Genomic DNA, 19,274 nt, shown 5'->3' with positions numbered 1-19,274 from the left:
GGCCCCTTCCTGCCATCCCTCGGTGTGATGTCCATTGGTCAGCATTCAGAGCTGGCCCCTGTCTGTCCACCCCTGTTCTTCAGCACTGGCCACGGTGGCACTAGCTGGTACCACAGTCTTCTCTGCATGCACAGGCTGGCTCCCAACTCTGAACACAGTGTGGACTGAATTCACTTTTTCCCCTGGCAGGGGCCTGAACACCCAATACCCACATGTCCAGGGTCTACGGGCCCCACAGGGAGTCCTTCCCAGGATGCTGGGGTGGTGGAACTCCAATCCCTGCTCTAGGCATACTTCAGGTTCACCCAGGGAGGCCACGTCGGTGGGAGCCTGGCTGGAGCTAGTGAGAGGGGCCAGGTGACAGCAAGTGCACAGTGGAGCCAGGAAGGGAATCCCTAACCAGCAGGGGCTGTGGAAACAGGGTCAAGTTGGGACTTTGGGAATGGGGAGAATATTGACTGGCCATTGCTGCACAGCACAACTTCATGAAACTGGCATGTTAAAACCACACTCATTTATTAAGTCACAGTTACTGTGTCTTGTCACCTCGGGCTGCTATCATAAAATACTGCACTCTTGGTGGCTCATAAACAACAGAAGTTCCTTCCCCATACTTCTGGAGGCTGGGAGTCTGGGATCAGGGAGGCAGCCTGGTTGGGCTCTGGTGGGGGCCTCTTCCAGTTGCTGCTGGCTCACTTCTCCTTGAATCTTCACATGGCAGAGAAAGAGTGAACTAGCTCTCTGGGGCGTCTCCTTAAATGGCCACCAATCCCATTCACATGAGTTCCACCCTCATGACCTAATGACCTTCTGAAGGTGCTACCTCCAAATACCATTACAATGGAGGTTAGGATTTCAACATATAAATTTTATGGGGACACAGTCCACTGCACTGTGGATCAGAGTCCAGGCACAGGGGGAGCTGGCTCTTCTGCTCAGGGTCTCACAAGGCTACAATCAAGGTGTCTTCTGGGACTGTGTTCTCATCTGGAGGCTCGACTGGGAAGAATCCACTTCCAAATGTACTCAGGTTGTTGGTAAAATTTATTTCTTTGTGGTTACAGGACCAATGACTGCAACTTCTTACTGACCATTAACTAGAGGTCACCCACAGCTTCTTAACATGTGAAGTCCCTAGCATGGCTGCTGCCTTTATCAAGCCATCAAGGAAAGTCTCCAGAGAGAGCCTGCTAGCATGATGGAGTCTAATCTAACAGAATATAATCATGGGAGTGACAGGATCACCTTTGTTCTATTCTATTGTCAAAAGCAAGTGGACTTCTGCTTCAGAGAAGATGGAGTTGAGGTACTTTTCCCTATTTCTCCCATTAAGTACAGGTAACAACCTGAACATTATATATAAAGCAAGCATCACAATGCTCCGGAAGGTAGAGGGAAGAAGGTGGAACACCCAGGGACCTCAGGACCTGAGGAAGAATGCAGTGGTGTGTTTCTAGGGTTTCCATTTGGCCTCATATGTCCCAGACTTGGAGTTGCATAATCCGGAAAACTGCAGTGACCAACAAGCACAGATGAGGCTCAACAAAAGTTTTTTCTCTTTAGCCAAATGACCAGGAAAAAGGCAGTTCACAAGACAGAAAATGTGTAAATAATAATAGTTCTACTTCAGCCAAATGCCACAGAAAAACTGGCCCCACGCTTAACCTTATCAGCAAAGGGTGAGTGGGGAACCTAGATTTCTACCCATGGGAGACTGTAGTGAGGCATCCAATACCCTCATCAGGGTTGTGTTGAAGACATGAGACTGACTCCTACTAGCCAGTAATGAGGCCTCCAGCACTATCAGTGGAGACCACATGGAAAGCCTGGGCTTCCATCCCCACATGGCAATAACAAACATCATGCCAGGAGGGAGGCATGCCCCTTGCTTTCCCTGCTAGAGTGGGATCTGAGGAGGCCTCGTGGTGTGTCAGGTGCTCACCATCACCCATTGTGGTGGAAGGGAGACCATGGGAGATGCTAGAATTCTCATCCTTTTCCAGTAGCAACAGAAGGCCTACCCCTTAGGTGTGTCAACAACAACAACAACAACAAAAAAACCCCTCACTTTAAATATAATAGTATACATTGGTTGAAAATAAAAAAGTATGAAAAATAATATCCCATGTAAACTTTGATAAAAATAAATTGATTGGCTATATTAATAACAGATACAGTAAACTTCAGAGCCAAGAAATTTGCCAAGTAAAGGGAGGAACATCACATTATGATAAAACAGTCAATCCACCAAGAAGATATAGCAATCCTAAATGTGTATGTACCAAACAACAAAGCCGCAAAATGTGTGAAGCAAAAACTGATAGAGCTGAAAGGAGAAATGGACAAATCCGTAATTATAGTTGGGAACTTCAACACCTCTCCCTCAACAGTTAGGTAGAACAACTAGACATAAAATCAGCAGGAAGGTAGAACTCACCAACATCATCAACCAGCAGGATCTAATCAACCTTTACAAAACACTTCACTAACCAACAGCAAAAAAGCATCTTCTTTCCAAGTGCCCGTAAACATATATTTAGGTAGACCATATCCTGAGCCGTATAACAAACCTCAACAAATTTAAAAGAATCAAAATCAAGCAGAGTGTGTTCTCTAACTACAATGGAATTGAACTAGAAATCAGTAACAGGAAGATAATGAGAAAATCTCCAAACTCCAGAAAACTATAAAGTACACTTCTAAATAATCTATTTGGGCAAAGAGGAGGACAGAGAAAAACAGAGTCTCAAGGCAAATTAAAAACACACATTGAACTAAATCAAAATAAAAATATAACACTTCAAAATTCATGGGATACAGATAAAGTGGTACTGAGAGGAATATATATATATATATATAGCACTAAGTTCATACATTAGAAGAGGTTAAAAGTTTCAAATAAATAATCTAAGCTTCTAGTTCAGAAACCTAAAGAAATTAAGAGCAAAATAAACCCAAAGGAAGAAAGAAGGAAAGAGCAAAGACAAGAGCCAAAGTCCATTACATTGAAAACGAAAAACACAGATAAAATAAACAAATAAAATCATGATCTATTTCTTTGAAAAGGTCAATAAAAATGACAAAAATCTAACAAGAATGACAAAGAGAAAAGAGAAGGTATAAGTTACCAATATCAGAAGCAAGATACCCAACAAGATACCCAACAGATACCCAACAGATCTTGCAGACATCAAAACACTAAAAACAACTCTACATACATAAATTTAACAACTTACATGAAATGGATCAGTTCCTTCACAAACACAAACTATCGCAAGTCACTGTATATAAAATAAATAACTTAAATAACCCTGTAAATATTAAGGGAATTAAATTCATAATTGAAAATCTCCCCCCAAAGGACATATGTAGTCCAAGATAGTTTCACTAAAGAATTTCACCAAATGTTTAAAGTAGAATTAATGCCAATACTACACAATCTCTTCCACAAAATAGTAGAGAACGCATACCAATTCATGTTTTAATGCTATTTTTATGACATCCACAAATATAGTACAAAAAGAGAAAAACACGGGCCAGTATTTCTTATAAATATAGATCCAAAATCCCTTAACAAAATATTAGCAAACAGAATTGAGCAATATCTAAAAAATAATTATAAACCATGACAAAGGGAGTTTGACAAAATTCAATATCCATTTATGATAAAAATTCAGAAAAATAGGAATAGAGGAGGACTTCCTCAACTTTAGAAGAAACACCAATTAAAAGCTTCAGCTAACATTAACTTAATGGTAAATATGGAATGCTTTCCCCTAAGATTGGTAACAAGGTAAGGATATCTGTTCCTATTACTTTCAGTCAACACAGTGCTGGAAGTTCCAGTTAGTGCACTGGAGCAAGGAAAGGTGATAAAAGTCATACAAACTAGAAAGACATAAATAAAACTGACCCTATTTGCAGAAGACATGAAAAGCCAAAGAAACTTACAAAAAATTCCTAGAACAAATGAATTCAGAAAGCTTCAAGATACAAGGTTATACAAAAATCAGTTGAATTTCTGTATATTAGCCATGAATTCTTAGAACCCTACATTAAACATATAATGTCATGTACAATAACTTAAAAATAAAATACTTAGGTGTAAATATAACGAAGCATAACCAAATTTCATTTGTAGATGAAAACAATACAATCTGATGAAAGAAATTATAAATAACCAGAGAGGCATACCATGTTCATGGATTGGAAGACTATACATAGAAAAATGTCAACTACCTCAATTGGTATACAGGTTTAACACAACTTATATTAGAACCTCAGCAAGTATTTTTTTTTTTAAATAGACAAGATTATTCTAAAGTTTATGTGGAAAGGCAAAGGAATTAGCATAGCTAAAACAATTTTGATAAAGAACAAAGTGGGAAGACTCAGTCTACCCAATTTTAAGACTTATTGTACAGCTACAGTAATCAAGACTGTGTTTTATTGTTAGAAGGACAGACCACAATGCTCAATGCAACAGAATAGAGAACTTAGAAATATACCTACGAAAATAAGCCCAACTAATTTTTGACAAAAGCACAAAAACAATTCAATGGAGGAAGGATAGATTTTTTTTTAGAAAGTGGTTCTGAAGCAAGTGAATATCCATAGGCAAAAAAATAAACCTCAACCTAAGATGAATCTCACAAAAAAGTAAACCTCAACCCAAAACAAAAATTAACTCAACATGTATCACAGGCTTAAATGTGAAACATAAAACTACAAGACATTTAAATAAAAACAGGATAAAATTCTTCTGATCCTGAAATAGACAAAGAGTTATTTAGACTGACATTGGATTGATTGATTAAAGGAAAATATGATTTTCCTTCATTAAAGAGTAATACTGATAAACTCAACTTCATCAAAATTTAAAACTTTGTCTTGCAAAAGATCCTGTTGAGAGGATGAAAAGTCGAACTACTCAATAGGAGAAAATTTTTGCAAACTACATTGTCTAACAAAGAACTTTTCTCTAGAATATAGAAAGAACTGCCAAAACTCAACAGTAAAAATGAATAAGCAATCCATAGAAAAAGCATAAAGAAACATTTCACTGAAGAAGATGCAGATGGCAATTACGTACATAAAATTATGTTCAACATAACTAGCCATTATGGAAATGCATATTAAAACCACAATGTTACTACACACCTATCAGAACAGTTAAAATAAAAAATAGTGACCACACCAAATGCTGGGGAGACTACACACTGACAACATCACTCATACAATCCTGGTGGGAATTTAAATGGTGCAGCCACTTGGCAAAGAGTTTGTCAGTTTCTTTAAAGAGTGAACATTTAACTACCACACAACCCATCAATCATACTCCTAGCTTTTTTTCTCAGAGAAATGAGGACTTACGTTCACACAAAAATCTGTACATAAATGTTTACAGCAGCTTTATTTGTAAGAGCCAAAAACTGGAAACAAATCCAGATGTCCTTCAGTGGGTGAATGATCAAAGAAACTGCCACACCACAGAAGACTACTCAGTAGTTAGAAGAAACAAGCTACGGCTATATGCCACAATTTGGGTGAGTCTCTAGAGGATAATGCTGGGTGGAGAAAGCCAATACCAAAGGATTCCATACTGCATGATTCCATTATATCACATTCCTGAAATGACAAAATTGTAGAGACAGAGAGAACAGATTAGTGGTTTCCAGGGGTTAAAGAGATGGTGGGGCAGAAGACAAGTGAATGCGACTATAAAGGGTGACACATGGATCCTTTGCAGTAATGAAGAGTTTCTGTGAGATCTTTGTGGTGGTGGGAAAGTTCTTTAGGGTCTTTGTATTGATGGGGATGCTCTGTGGGGTCTTCATGGTGATGGAGATGTTCTGTGGGGTCTTCATGGTGATGGAGATGTTCTCTGGGGTCTCCACGGTGATGGGGATGTTCTGTGGGCTCTTCATGGTTATGGGGATGCTCTGTGGGGTCTTCATGGTGATGGAGATGTTCTCTGGGGTCTTTGGTTATGGAGATGTTCTGTGGGGTCTTCATGGTGATGGAGATATTCTGTGGGGTCTTCATGGTGATGGGGATGTTCTGCGGGGTCTTCATGGTGATGGAGATGTTCTGTGGGGTCTGCATGGTGACAACGATGTTCTGTGGGGTCTTCATGGTGATGGAGATGTTCTGTGGGGTCTTCACGGTGATGGAGATGTTCTGTGGGGTCTTCATGGTGATGGAGATGTTCTGTGGGGTCTTCATGGTGACAGCAATGTTCTGTGGGGTCTTCACGGTGATGGAGATGTTCTGTGGGGTCTTCATGGTGATGGAGATGTTCTGTGGGGTCTTCATGGTGACAGCAATGTTCTGTGGGGTCTTCACGGTGATGAGGGATGTTCTGTGGTGTCTTCGGGGTGGTGGAGACATTCTGTATCTTGACCATTTCCGTGTGAATGTCCTCCTTGTGATACTGGAGTACAATTGTGTAAGATGCTACCATTGTGGGGAGCTGGGAAAAGGATACATGGGATCTCTCTGTATTAGCTCTTAACAGTTGCATGTGAATCTACAATTATCCAAAAATAAATAAATCATTTAAATTTCCTTTTTAAAAAAAGCAAGTCACAGCCCTGGCTCACACTAAAGGCAAGGAATTTGGAAGGGAGTGAGAGCCCTGGGAAGGCGGGGTTGTGGGCCCACAGGAAGGATGGGGCACATGAAGACTGGGATATGGCGGGGCAGGGTGACCCACGGAGGATCCCTTGATGTGGAGATCAGCAACAGCCATGACTGAGAGGAGCTGGTCCTGTTCAGGCAGCAGGAAGCCGTCTGGTGTGGTAGAAGGTAACCTATCACCACAGCTGAGAGGAGATGCCACTGGAAAGGTCTGGGGCAGGCTGCTGAGAGCTGGACGTGCCCAATGAGGGTGTGTGTGGATGGGTGCTCCACACCTGGCCACCCTGCATGTTGCCTGAGCAAGCCAGGCCTTGTCTGTCCTTCCCACAAATGCTGGATCCTCCAAACAGCCCCCAAGGAAGTGGAAGGGAGCCTGATGGATGGGCAGGAGGGCAGGAGAAGGAGGCTGCACATGGTTTGAGCTGAGAAAGGGGCTATGGTGGGGAGGTGGCTCTAGGGGAGGCTCCAGGCTGTGCTGGCTTCCTGGAATGTGGCTGCTTCACTGGTGTCCTCCTGTGTTAGTCACTTAGGGCTCCTGTCATGTTACCATGAACCAGATGGCCTAAAACAACAGAAATTGATGGTCTCACAGCTCTGGAGGCCCGCTGTCCAAAATCAAGGTGCCAACAGGCCCGTTCTCCCTCTGAAGGCCCTAGGGGAGGTCTTGTCCTTACTCCTCCAGTTTACGGTAGTCCCAGGCCTTCCTTGCTCATGATCACTTCACTCCAATCTCTGCTTCCACTGCACGAGGTCACCTCCCTATGTGTCTGCAGGCTCCCTATTTCTTATAAGGTCACGGTGACTGGAATTACAGCCTCCCCCATCCAGGATGATTTGTCATGGGATGCCTTCCTTCCTCACATCTGCAAAAACCCTATTTCCAAATACAGTTCCATCTGAGGCTCTGGTGGGCAGGAGTTTGGGGGACACCATTCAACTCCCCATCTCCCTTCCCGGCCTTTGAGGGTCCTGGCCTGGCCGTGGCCCTCAGGTGGGCACCCTCCGTTCCCCGGCCCAGGCGTCGTCCTCAGACTCCCATGGTGGCCGTGGGTCCTTTGTGCCGTGTGCTTGGTGGGAGTGGCTCAGGGCCACACAGGGGGAGCTTCTCTCAAGGACACCTTAGGCCTGGTGCCCATGGGCGGTCATAGGTCACAGATGGAGTGGGTAAGTCCATTACCTGCAAACGTGAAGGCTGGCAAAAGTGCAGCTTAATCCCACACAAGTGGTTTTTTAATACAAAGGAAAAGCCCCATAAGATCCCACAGTTATTCTCCCTGGAGCTCTCCCTGTGTGCCCATCACTAGTGGAAGCAGCCCGGTAACAGGAGGAGCACACTACCGGCTGGGAGCCCCTGGTGAGCACACCTGTCCCAGGGTGAGTGTCCATGCGCAGCTGTGTGCGTGTTTGAGGTGCTGTGTGCCTGCAAAGCTGTGTGCATTGCAGTTCCGCCTTTCCCTCCTGCATCTGGGCGTCTGCTCCTGCTGTGGGGCATCTGGCTACACAAAGCAGATAGAACTCCCAGCTGCTGGAGCTCCCGCCTGCTGGAGCTCACCTCCATGGGGCATTTCTGCTGCGTTAAGTGCATGCCTGAGATGACACGTGGGTTGTGTGCGTGCAGTGGTGTGGGAACATTTGTGCCACACTTCCTGTATGCCGGGCCTCAGTCCATTGAAAGGTGTGACCTTTGTCTTCCTGATCAGCCTCGTCGTCCGGGTCTGAATCCCAGCCATCGTCTAGAGCAGTTCACTGCGGGCATGGAGCTCTCTACTGCCTGGGCCCATTGCATGGGGTGGCCTTCGGCATTTAGGGGAGGGAGAGGGAGGAGTCTGCAGTGATCTCTGCCCCAGAGGCTCCTCCAGGCCACAGAAAGTGCACGGTGGAGCAGGGGCAGGACACACGCATGTGGAGCCCCTTCCTGGCCGGGCTCGAGTTTGTCATCACACAGCTCTGGAACGAGGTGTGTTGTGCCCGTTGCCCAGAGGAACCGAGGGCGTTGGCCTGGGTCCTAGGGTGAGTGGGGCCAGGCTGTGGATGCCAACTGCAGCCCTGAGCTTGGACACCCACCAGCTCAGCTCTCTCTGACAGCAAACTCTCTTCCTGACCAACTGGCCCCTTCCCTGTCTCATTTCTCCTCTGGCCCAGCTGTCTCTCCGGCCGCCCTCAGGGACAGGGTGAAAACACTCACCAAGTCACCCCTTCTCTGCCTCACTCCTCCTCTGGCCTCAGCATCTGGATTCTGGAATCCATTGTTAATGCTGCTAGGTACCTGGTGAGAACTTAGCACACACGTTCCTGGAGCACCTTAGCTACACTCTTGTTGAGCAGGTGAGGGAGCCAAGGCAGAGAGGGGCGGCCGCCACAGGCTCAGCTGTGTCCAGAGCCGGTCTCCCACCTTACCCTCCAGCCCACGGCTGCTGGGGCCTGTGACCTGCTGGCCCAGTCTCCCCGCAAGGTCTGAGGTTTGGGACAGAGGCTGGGAGTGCGGTGGCTGGCAGGCCTCACCTACCTACCTCTCCTGCAGGGCAGCCACAGTCAGCAGCAGCATTGGGAAGCTGGTTCCTATCCAGGGGGACATCCCTTTGCAGACACTGGCCTTTCTGAGAACATGGAGCAGCTCTGAGCCTCAAGTCCTTCCAGTGACCTCTCTGGGTCACCTGCAAGGGCAGGCTACAGACTCAGAGCCGGCGGGGGCAGGGAGTGGGGTCCTTGTGTGAAGGTTTTTACTCCAACTCTCCCTCCCGCCACCTGGGGGATGAGGAAAGCTTCATGCTTGGGTCTCTGTGGACCCCAAGACTGGGTGCTGCATGTGGGGTTAAGGGACACATCTTGGCTCCAAGCCAGCCTGGCTGGATTTGTGAAGGGAAAATCTCATTTTCCAGGACAAGAAGGGACATTTCATTTGTTTGGCAAAGTGACTGGAGACATGTTGACAGGACACATCTGGGCCGAGGGCCGCGGAATTAGCTGGGATTGCTGCCTCCAGGTGGGGCGGCCGCTCTCCCCGCGCCCTGCAATGCCCCTCATCATTGCACGCGGTCTCTTCTCCCACCCTCCCTGCAGCCCCCGCCTTGCCCAGACCGCAGTGTGGCTGCTGACAAAGCACGTGCCACCATTTGTCAAGCCGACCCCTGGCCCCGCAGGCAATTTAATAGCTATGCAGGGCCCTTGTGCCTCAAGTGCAGTGTTCAGACACATCAGGTCCCAGCAATTAGTGCCACGGAGGGATCTTTCAGGGGACTGGAGCAGGCACAGTCAGATCGATAGCTGTTAATTGGAGGGCCAGCTTTCAGCTTCCTGAGCTTCCAGGGAAGGAGAACGCTGAGGCCTGCTTGTCCCGTAGGTGGGCTACATGAGCTGGTGCCCTTCAAGCACATCTGGGACCTTTTAGCCAAGTCTGCCTGTGCTGAAGCTGCAGTTCCTCCAGGCCCCACCCAAGCCCACAGGCGTGTCTGCCTCCAGCCTGGGCCGCCCTGCCGCTTCAGGCCTCCCTGTGCCCCTTGCGTTCCCCTCTCGCCGGGCCCTTGTGTTGATGCAGCCTTTGGGCTGTGGATGCAATGCCTGGGCCCTGCCCAGTGGCTTTCTCGCCTGCCTTCTGCTGCTCATGGGCCTTGTGCTTCTACCCTGGAGGGTGGGCACATGCCATGGCCTGGACTTTCCCAGGCCCCAGGGGGACCCCAGGGACACCGTGGGCCCAGAGTGGCAGGTGCTCCTGTTAGAGCCAATCAGAGCCCTTTCTTGGAAGTGAGATTTGGACACAGGGAGAGAAGCCTCTGCTCTGTGTGGGAGTTTCCGAGCCAGGGCTAGTCCAGTGCTGTCTGTCTTCCTGCTGGTGGAAAGGGCCTGTGCAGAGGATGAGGTCACTGCACAGCCAAAGCCAGGGACAGGGAAGGGGAAGCGAAGAGGCAGGGCCCAGTGTGCACACACAGGTGCTGAGGCTTCTCTCACTCCTGCTGGGGAGAGTCTCTGTGGAGGCCCCACCAGTCAACCCGGGAGGGAGTGGTGAGCCCAGGCAGTGGACCAGTGGGGCGGGTGCTATCCTAGACCCATCACTTTCTGTGGGAAGGAGTGCACTATGCTTGACGTCTCTGGGATTCAGTTTTCCCAGGTGTAAAAGGAGGATAAGAAAATGCCTGTCTTGGCAGGCTGCAGGATCAGTGATGGCATCACACGCTGACTGCAGCATCTCACAGTGACCATAGCATCCCACGGTGACCACAGCATCACATGGTGACCACAGCATCACATGGTGACCACAGCATCCCACAATGACCACAGCATCTCACGGTGACCACAGCATCTCACAATGACCACAGCATCTCACGGTGACCACAGCATCTCACGGTGACCACAGCATCTCACAGTGACCACAGCATCTCACGGTGACCACAGCATCTCACAATGACCACAGCATCTCACGGTGACCACAGCATCTCACAGTGACCACAGCATCTCACAGTGACCACAGCCTCTCACGGTGACCACAGCATCTCACAGTGACCACAGCCTCTCACGGTGACCACAGCATCTCACAGTGACCACAGCATCTCACAATGACCATAGTATCCCATGGTGACCACAGCCTCTCACGGTGACCACAACATCCCACGGTGACCACAGCCTCTCACGGTGACCACAGCATCCCATGGTGACCACAGCATCCCACGGTGACCACAGCCTCTCACGGTGACCACAGCATCCCACGGTGACCACAGCCTCTCATGGTGACCACAGCATCCCACGGTGACCACAGCATCCCACGGTGACAACAGCATCTCACGGTGACCACAGCATCTCACAATGATTACAGTATCTCACAGTGGCCACAGCATCTCACAGTGACCACAGCATCCCATGGTGACCACAGCATCCCACGGTGACCACAGCATCTCACGGTGACCACAGCATCCCACGGTGACCACAGCATCTCATGGTGACCACAGCATCTCACAATGACCACAGCATCCCATGGTGACCACAGCATCCCACAGTGACCACAGCATCCCACGGTGACCACAGCATCTCACAATGACCACAGCATCCCATGGTGACCACAGCATCCCACAGTGACCACAGCATCTCACGGTGACCACAGCATCTCACAATGACCACAGCATCCCACGGTGACCACAGCATCCCACGGTGACCACAGCATCTCACGGTGACCACAGCATCTCACAATGACTACAGTATCTCACAGTGACCACAGCATCTTACAGTGACCACAGCATCCCACGGTGACCACAGCATCTCACAATGACTACAGTATCTCACAATGACCACAGCATCTCACAATGACTACAGTATCTCACAGTGACCACAGCATCTTACAGTGACCACAGCATCCCACGGTGACCATAGCATCTCACGGTGACCACAGCATCACACGGAGACCACAGCCTCTCACGGTGACCACAGCATCTCAAGGTGACCACAGCATCTCACGGTGACCACAGCATCACAGTGACCACAGCTTCTCACAATGACCACAGCATCACATAGTGACCATGGCTTCTCTTGGTGACCACAGCATCTCCTGGCGACCACAGCATCCCACAGCAACCACAGCATCCCACGGCGACCACGGCATCTCACGGTGACCACAGCTTCTCCAGACCACAGCGTCTCACGGAGACCAAAGAATCTCATGGCAACCACAGCATCCCACGGCGACCATGGCATCCCACGGTGACCACGGCTTCTCAAGGTAACCACAGCATCTCACGGTGACCACAGCATCACAGTGACCACAGGATCTCACAGTGACCACAGCATCCCATGGTGACCACAGCATCCCATGGTGACCACAGCATCACGGTGACCACAGCAAAAGGAAGGTCCCTCTCTAGGTGACCCCCAGCATGTGTGAGCATCGAGGCCATGTTAGTGAAGGCATGTGAGGAGAGGGGGAGGGCAAGGACCACCTTTGAGCACTGTGCTCTGTGTGCCAGTGGTGCACCTGTGCCTGGATTCTGGCTTTGTCCTTTGCTTATGGAGTGGGCCCATGGTATAGTCGGGGGATCTGAGATTCAGGGCCTTCCTGCTGGCAGGGGTGACACTGACCCTGGAACCCTTGAGGTTCTGCCCCCAGGTCCTCCTTTCCCCTGTGTGGGATGGCAGAGATTACATTCTGCAGCACTGCAATTTCTGGGAGAGGGAGAGGAGGTTCCCTAGGAAGGGGGTTCTGGGAGGCTCCAGCAACAGGGAGGCCTGGGCTGGTCTGGAGGGGAGGTAGGTTACCTCTGGCTCTTGGCTGTGTGGGTGGTGTTACTGTGAACGTGGGTGTGCAGACAGCCACCCAGTTTTGTGTCTCACCCCAGTGGCTCACCCTGAATGATCTTTGACTCTGGGCAGAGTTGGCAGGGGCCTTGCCATGCACGCTTCTCCACAGAGCCTCTGGCGGGGCTGAGTCACTCCTGCACACTGGCTGTCGGAAGTCACTCCGTCGGCATATTTGCTCAAAGGCTTTGTTTGCATCTGAGAGCGTCTCCATCCGTAGAGCCTTGGAGGGAGTTGCTGGGCCAGCCCTTCTGGCACAGATGCCGTGCGTGTGAGGTGCTTCTCTGAGGTGGCGCTGACGCCACTGCTCTAGTGCCGAGCCCCCGCGCGGATCCGAGCGTGCTGGATAGGCGGGAGGGTGTCTCCCTGGCGCTGTGATTTTAATTTCCTTCCTTACTTGGGAGGGTGAATGATTTATCTCTGCGTGTTTGTTTGGCGTTCGTGGTTCCTATTTTGTGGAGTGCCTTTTCATGTATTTTGCTCACTTTTCAGCATGTGGCTTACGATTTTTCTTATCAATTTCAGCTGCTTATATAAGACGAAGTTAGTGTTGTCGTAATTGCTGCAAACATTTCCTGCCTTTCTTTTGCTGTGTGATTTTAGCTGTGCGGCTCTGACATATAGAAATGTAATTTTAGGTTATCAGATGCGGTCTTTGTGTTTGTCTTGGATGTGCAGGAAGTCCTTGTCTGCGCAGGGGCCCGACCAACCTCTGTGCCTGTTTCCTTCTGGTTATCTCAAGAGGCTTTCTCAAAAGTTCAAAGGTGAGCCTGATTTTGGAGTAAACACCCCAGTCTAAACCCCCCAACTCCTGGGGCTAGGCCTGGTTCTTTCCTGTGACATTCCAGGGCTTGGTCATCTGCGGGTCTCCCGTCTCCAGCTCAGTGACATCGCTTGCGACTTTCCCGGGACCCTCCCAGATCCCGCCCTTCTGCCACCTGCTCCAAGCAGCCACCTTTCTTGTGGGCCAACCCTGGGCTTGTCGTGGCCTCTAGCCTTGTGCTTGACTTGTGGTACCGCCTCCTGCTAATCTCCCTGCCCCTTCCCGGAGCCCGTTCCTGGGCATAGCGCATGGTAAGTGCCGTAAGCAACCACAGTTCAACACGTGCCTTACAGGGCTGGAGTCTTTCCTCACTGCCTGACGAAGCCAGTAGAGAAAGAAATCATTATTTAGTGTTGTCCTGGAATCACGGGTCAGAGTCCCTGCCAGCCAGGCACCAGGTGATGCTGGAGGCCCCTCAGGCACCTGCCTCGCTCTGGGGTCAGGTAATGGAGGAGGGGATGCTTCCTTTCACAGTGCCCTGTGCTCCTCTTGGGCTTGGCCACTCCCTCTGTGTCCAGCTCCTGGGGAGTAGGGGAGCCGACCTCCGTTGAATCCACACCCACCACCCTCCCCAGCCGGCCGGGATGGCTCCATCCTGTTCTTCTGCAGGAAGGATGACTCTAAACGCCCCGCCCCACCCCGGCTGCTGCCAGTCCCACCCCGCCTTCCAGGGTTGCTGATTGACCACGGCCCAAAATCCAACCTGGACCCAAACCGCCCGCACCGGGCCTCACCCTACTGAGGGGCTCAGCACCTGCTCCGCTGAGAAGAGCCCTCTCCCCGGGTCCAGCAGGGTCCCTGTGGGGTTCCCCACAGGACTGGTCCTGGCAAGGGGTAGAGGAGGCCTTCTGGCTGCTCCCACCCACTGTGCCCTGGGCACAGGTTCCATCGTGGCTCTTCGTGATAGCTTGGTGCCCCCTCCAAGGAGAAACCACACTCTGTGGCAGCCCTGCTTCCTCCCATTTTCTCTGGGCGTGATGTGGTTTGGCCCACCTTCCAGAAGGTGCGCTCCTGTGCCGGGGCCCGGCCCTTTCTGACAGTGACCCAGCTCTCAGCACAGCACCCGTGGGTGGCAGCTCTTCTGCTGGCCCTCAGCAGCATCACTGCACTTCATGCTCATGCGTCCCTTCAAGTCAGGGCCACTCCTCCCCATTCACGGGACGCAGACAGCAGCTCTGAGAGGCGGAGCAGCTTGCCCAAGACCAGCAGCCGGGGAGGCAGACACGGGGTCCTGCCCGAGCCATCTGTGGCCAGGCCTGGGTCCTGGACATCATGCCTCAGCCATTCCCAGCGTGACGGTATGTGTGGACATGGTCCGGAGAACCTGGCCAGGAGTGTGGGCTGGGGCCCGTCCTCAGCTGGGTCATAGCTCCCGGGCAGCCTGGCTCTGTGGCCCTGCCTCGTCGTGCTCAGGACAGAGCTCAGGTGGACGAGTGTGGACAGCTGTGGAGTGAGCTGCACCTGCCTCGTCGTGCTCAGGACAGAGCTCAGGTGGACGAGTGTGGACAGCTGTGGAGTGAGCTGCACCTGCCTCGTCGTGCTCAGGACAGAGCTCAGGTGGACGAGTGTGGACAGCTGTGGAGTGAGCTGCACCTGCCTCATCGTGCTCAGGACAGAGCTCAGGTGGACGAGTGTGGACGGCTATGGAGTGAGCTGCACTTGTGGTCTCCAGTGCTCTCGCCGCCTGTGGACCCTGGCCCACCCCTGTGGCCATGGCAAGGATGTGGATTAATGGTCTTTATTTTATAATACCTTTCCTTGATCATCTTATAAATATTTGGCATGTCTACTTAAAATTTCGACCTGTGCATTGCAACGAGCCCAGCTGTGTGTTGTGTATTCTATTGCTTGTTTGTTTCTTTTTAGGTAGTTGTTATGGGGTAATGTTTTTCCTTGTAAATTCATCTTCCTTTAAGGCAGGGCACCCTTTGACCTTTGGCATCTGGGGAAGCCTGTGGGTTAGTTCTCAGAATGAGACGTTTAGTACTGTTCATTGAATAGTGGGTAAAGTCAGTTATTCGGAAGCACAGCTATGAAATTCTTCAGAAAGCGAATTGTTGACGCAATAACATTGGTGCTTCTTTGTCAAATGCAGACCGACTGATGGCTGCAGTCAGGCTGAGTTTCGTTGTGTTTTGAGACATCTGTGCTGGCTACTGGTGGAGAGTCATAGGATTTAGGGTGGTCCGTTGCTTACATTCATAATGAAAGGAAATAGCACGTTTCAGTTGCATTCAGTAAAAGTAAAGGTGTACATTTTCTCCTCCCCAAGGCCTGGCCTCCAGAGTTGGAGTGCAGGCACTGGGCACTTGCTGTCAGGTGACAAGGACTCTGTCCCGGTCCAGACACTGGACAGCAGAGGCACCTGCTCCCCGAGGACTGATGGAGCCCTGTCCCTGGACACGTCCTCAGGAGCCCAGTTTTGGCAACAACCCTGCAAAGTCATTTTAGGGAGAAACCCCCACCCTCCCTCCACATCTAACTGGGTTCCCCATCCCCCACCCCTGAGGGAGGCCTGGTCCGCTGGCCTGCCTTCAGCAGGCATCCTGTTAGGGGGTTCCGCCACAATCCCCTCACCCTGGCTACTTCCTCCTGGTCCTTTTCCATCCTCCAACCCCACCCTGCTGCCAGCTGTAATCCCCACTGGCCTGCGCTGTGCTGGGGGTCAGGCCCCATCCTCCCGAAGCCTCTACCCCACTGCGTTGTCCTCACTGGGAGCTGCTCTCATGGCTCTGACGGCTGCCAGGCTCTGGGTTTCCACACAGGTGACCAAGCTGGAAAGGGCCAGGCCTGTGTCTGCTGCTGGGGAGGACCCAGAGGAGACACCACAGGGGTGCCCTTTGCAGCCTGTCCACAGCTCCTCTGGTCCAGGTGTCCTGTTGACCCTTAGTATCCCCTCAGGGTTTAAGGGTGTCACCCCCAGCCCTGGGTCATGGCGGAGAGGCCAGGAGTGTCCAGCCACCATCTGCACCTTGAGGCCAATTTCACATCTTCAGGGCCGAGAGGTGAATAAGGCTTGTCTGAGGCCACACGGGGCCAGGGACAGCCAGAGAAACGTAGAGGGAGGAAGGTTCCCAGCCTCTCCAGACCACCATGCAGAAGTGCACCTGAAGATGGCATCCCCTCCTGACAGACCACCGTGCAGGTGCACACCTGAAGGCGGCCTCCCCTCCTGACACCCAGGCAACTCTGGAGATGGTTTTCAGCAGCCAGGCTGGTCCCCTTCCTAGTAGAAACCTCGCTTTTTTCCTGGCTGTGGGGTCCCTGCTGACGGCCTGTCTCTGTCCACGAGAGAAGTCTCTGCAAGGTAGACCTTAGGGTGTTGTCCACCGTGGCTGCAGGTTCCTGATCCTGAAGGGGGTCCGACGAGCAGTGGAGCCCTGGGTGGATTTGCTGAGTGGACCAGGGTCTTGACCCTGATGACCAAATCTGTCCCTTAGTGGGTGGGGATCATCCCACTTGCTGACGGCCCCGCGGGAGGTGGACGGCACATTCGAGCCGGCTCTGTGCCGAGGCTCCATTCAACAGCTGCGGAGTCTCGGCCTGGCTGCAGGACGGGCTTTTGGCCCACCTGAGAGAAAAGGAGTTTGCAGTGCTTTAGGGACGCCTTCCCAGGCAACTGTTAGGTATTTGTTGAAGCAGTTCCTACAGAACCTCACCTAGTGAGTTTATTCATTTGGTTTGCATAATTTTCATGTTTTCACAGAATCGCAAGGCTTTAAAATTGTATATTTTGGACAGGCATCAACTCAGTTGGTTTTAGAAAATGAGTCTCAATTTGTAAGTTCCTGATAAATGCTCCCAAATAACAGAGCGGCCCTGAGAGGGAAAGAAGGCTTTGTTTCCTGGGTGCGTTTCCTCTCCCAGTTGCTCAGGGATGGCAGAGGGGCGTCCGGGCTACGTAAGCCCCTGACCATCTTTCAGAAAGAGAAGAGTACAATTAAGAGGCAGCCTTCGCTCTTGAGACACTTGTCCAGAGATAGAAACAGACATCTGCTGAGCAAGGAATGTGGACTACGCTGTGGTTAGCGTGGTTGCCAGGGACGCCCCCACCAGAAGGAGCGCAGGGATTTCAGGGTAAGGAAGAGACGGGAGAAACGGGGCTGGGCAGTTTCAGCCACCATGGAAGCCAGGCTGACTTTTTGAAAACACCAGGCCAAGTAACGGAGGCACCTGCCTGCCGTCCCTGCTGCCCGGGTCCCCGCCTGCCGTCCCTGCTGCCCGGGTCCCCGCCTGCCGTCCCTGCTGCCCGGGTCCCAGCCTGCCGTCCCTGCTGCCTGAGTCACTGGTGCCTGCTGCCTGCCACTGGTGAATCCGCTGCACGTGTCCGTGTTGTGTTTGGAAGGTGTCACGGACAGCGTTACGTCCCTTCCGATTCACATATTGAAGCCCTAAGTGAGATGGAGCAGGGGCCCCTCTTAGGGGTCTGTGGGCCTCCCTCTCACCCCAAACATGGAAATAAAGAAAATCCTGAGTTTCTTCAAGGGAATTCCAGAATCCCAACTGACCGAGGGAAGTGAATGGGCAGCTTGGTAGACAAGAAATTAATGATATCATAAAACAACAGCCGAGGGAGCTAGGATCACGGCATGTTCGGTACCCCTATAGAAACTAAAGGTAACATCTTTTTTTTTTTTGAGAGAGCGACTCACTCTGTCATCCAGGCTGGAGTACAGTGGTGCTATCTCGGCTCATTGCAACCTCTGCCTCCTGGATTCAAGTGATTCTCCTGCCTCAGCCTCCCAAGTAGCTGGGATTACAGGCACCTGCCACCATGGTTGGCTAATTTTTGTATTTTTAGTAGAGACAGGGTTCACCATGTTGACCAGGATGGTCTCGAACTCCTGACCTCAGGTGATCCGCCCGACTTGGCCTCCCAAAGTGCTGGGATTACAGGTGAAGATAACATTCTTCACGTAAGTCCCTGAATTGTTTTTCAGAAACCTGGATCTCCACGCTGGATATGATCCAAGGACACACAGGCCTCAGATGCAGGGGAGCTGAGCACTGCACTCTGCCGGCCGTTCTTTGTTCTAAATTTATTCCTGAGGGGCCTGGAGGGAGTCGCACCCACGAGACACAGCTCATATCCTTTTCTATTGATCCCTAATTTTTAAGCAAAACTTCTCTTCCTTCACCAATTGCAAATCAGAAAATCTTTGAATCCACCTGGGACCTGTAAGCTTCCACTTCAAGACAACCGCCTTTTGAGGCCAAAACCAATGTGTAACCTCTGAATATTGATTTCCAATTTTGCCTCAACTTCTGCTTTCCTGAAACGTGCCCCTGCCTTTAAAAACCCTGACCTGCCAGCCACGGGGGAGGTCAGGACTTAGCTGTGCCCTGCTGGGGCACCCCCTGCTTGGTGCCTGCAAATAAACACCCTTCTCCCACTGGAACCTCCGGGTGGACATCTGGTGTTACGTTGTGGGGCGAGAGGACCTCCACTGGGTTCTAGAACATCACCCCCAATGACACTGTATTTGGAAATAGGGTCTTTAGGGGCCAAGGAAGGTTACCTGAAGTCTTAAGGGTG

Source organism: Chlorocebus sabaeus, chromosome 8 (genome assembly GCF_047675955.1).
Source record: "Chlorocebus sabaeus isolate Y175 chromosome 8, mChlSab1.0.hap1, whole genome shotgun sequence".
Classification (NCBI taxonomy): domain Eukaryota; kingdom Metazoa; phylum Chordata; class Mammalia; order Primates; family Cercopithecidae; genus Chlorocebus; species Chlorocebus sabaeus.
The sequence above is the reverse complement of the archived record's forward strand: the minus strand, read 5'-3'. Positions refer to the sequence as shown.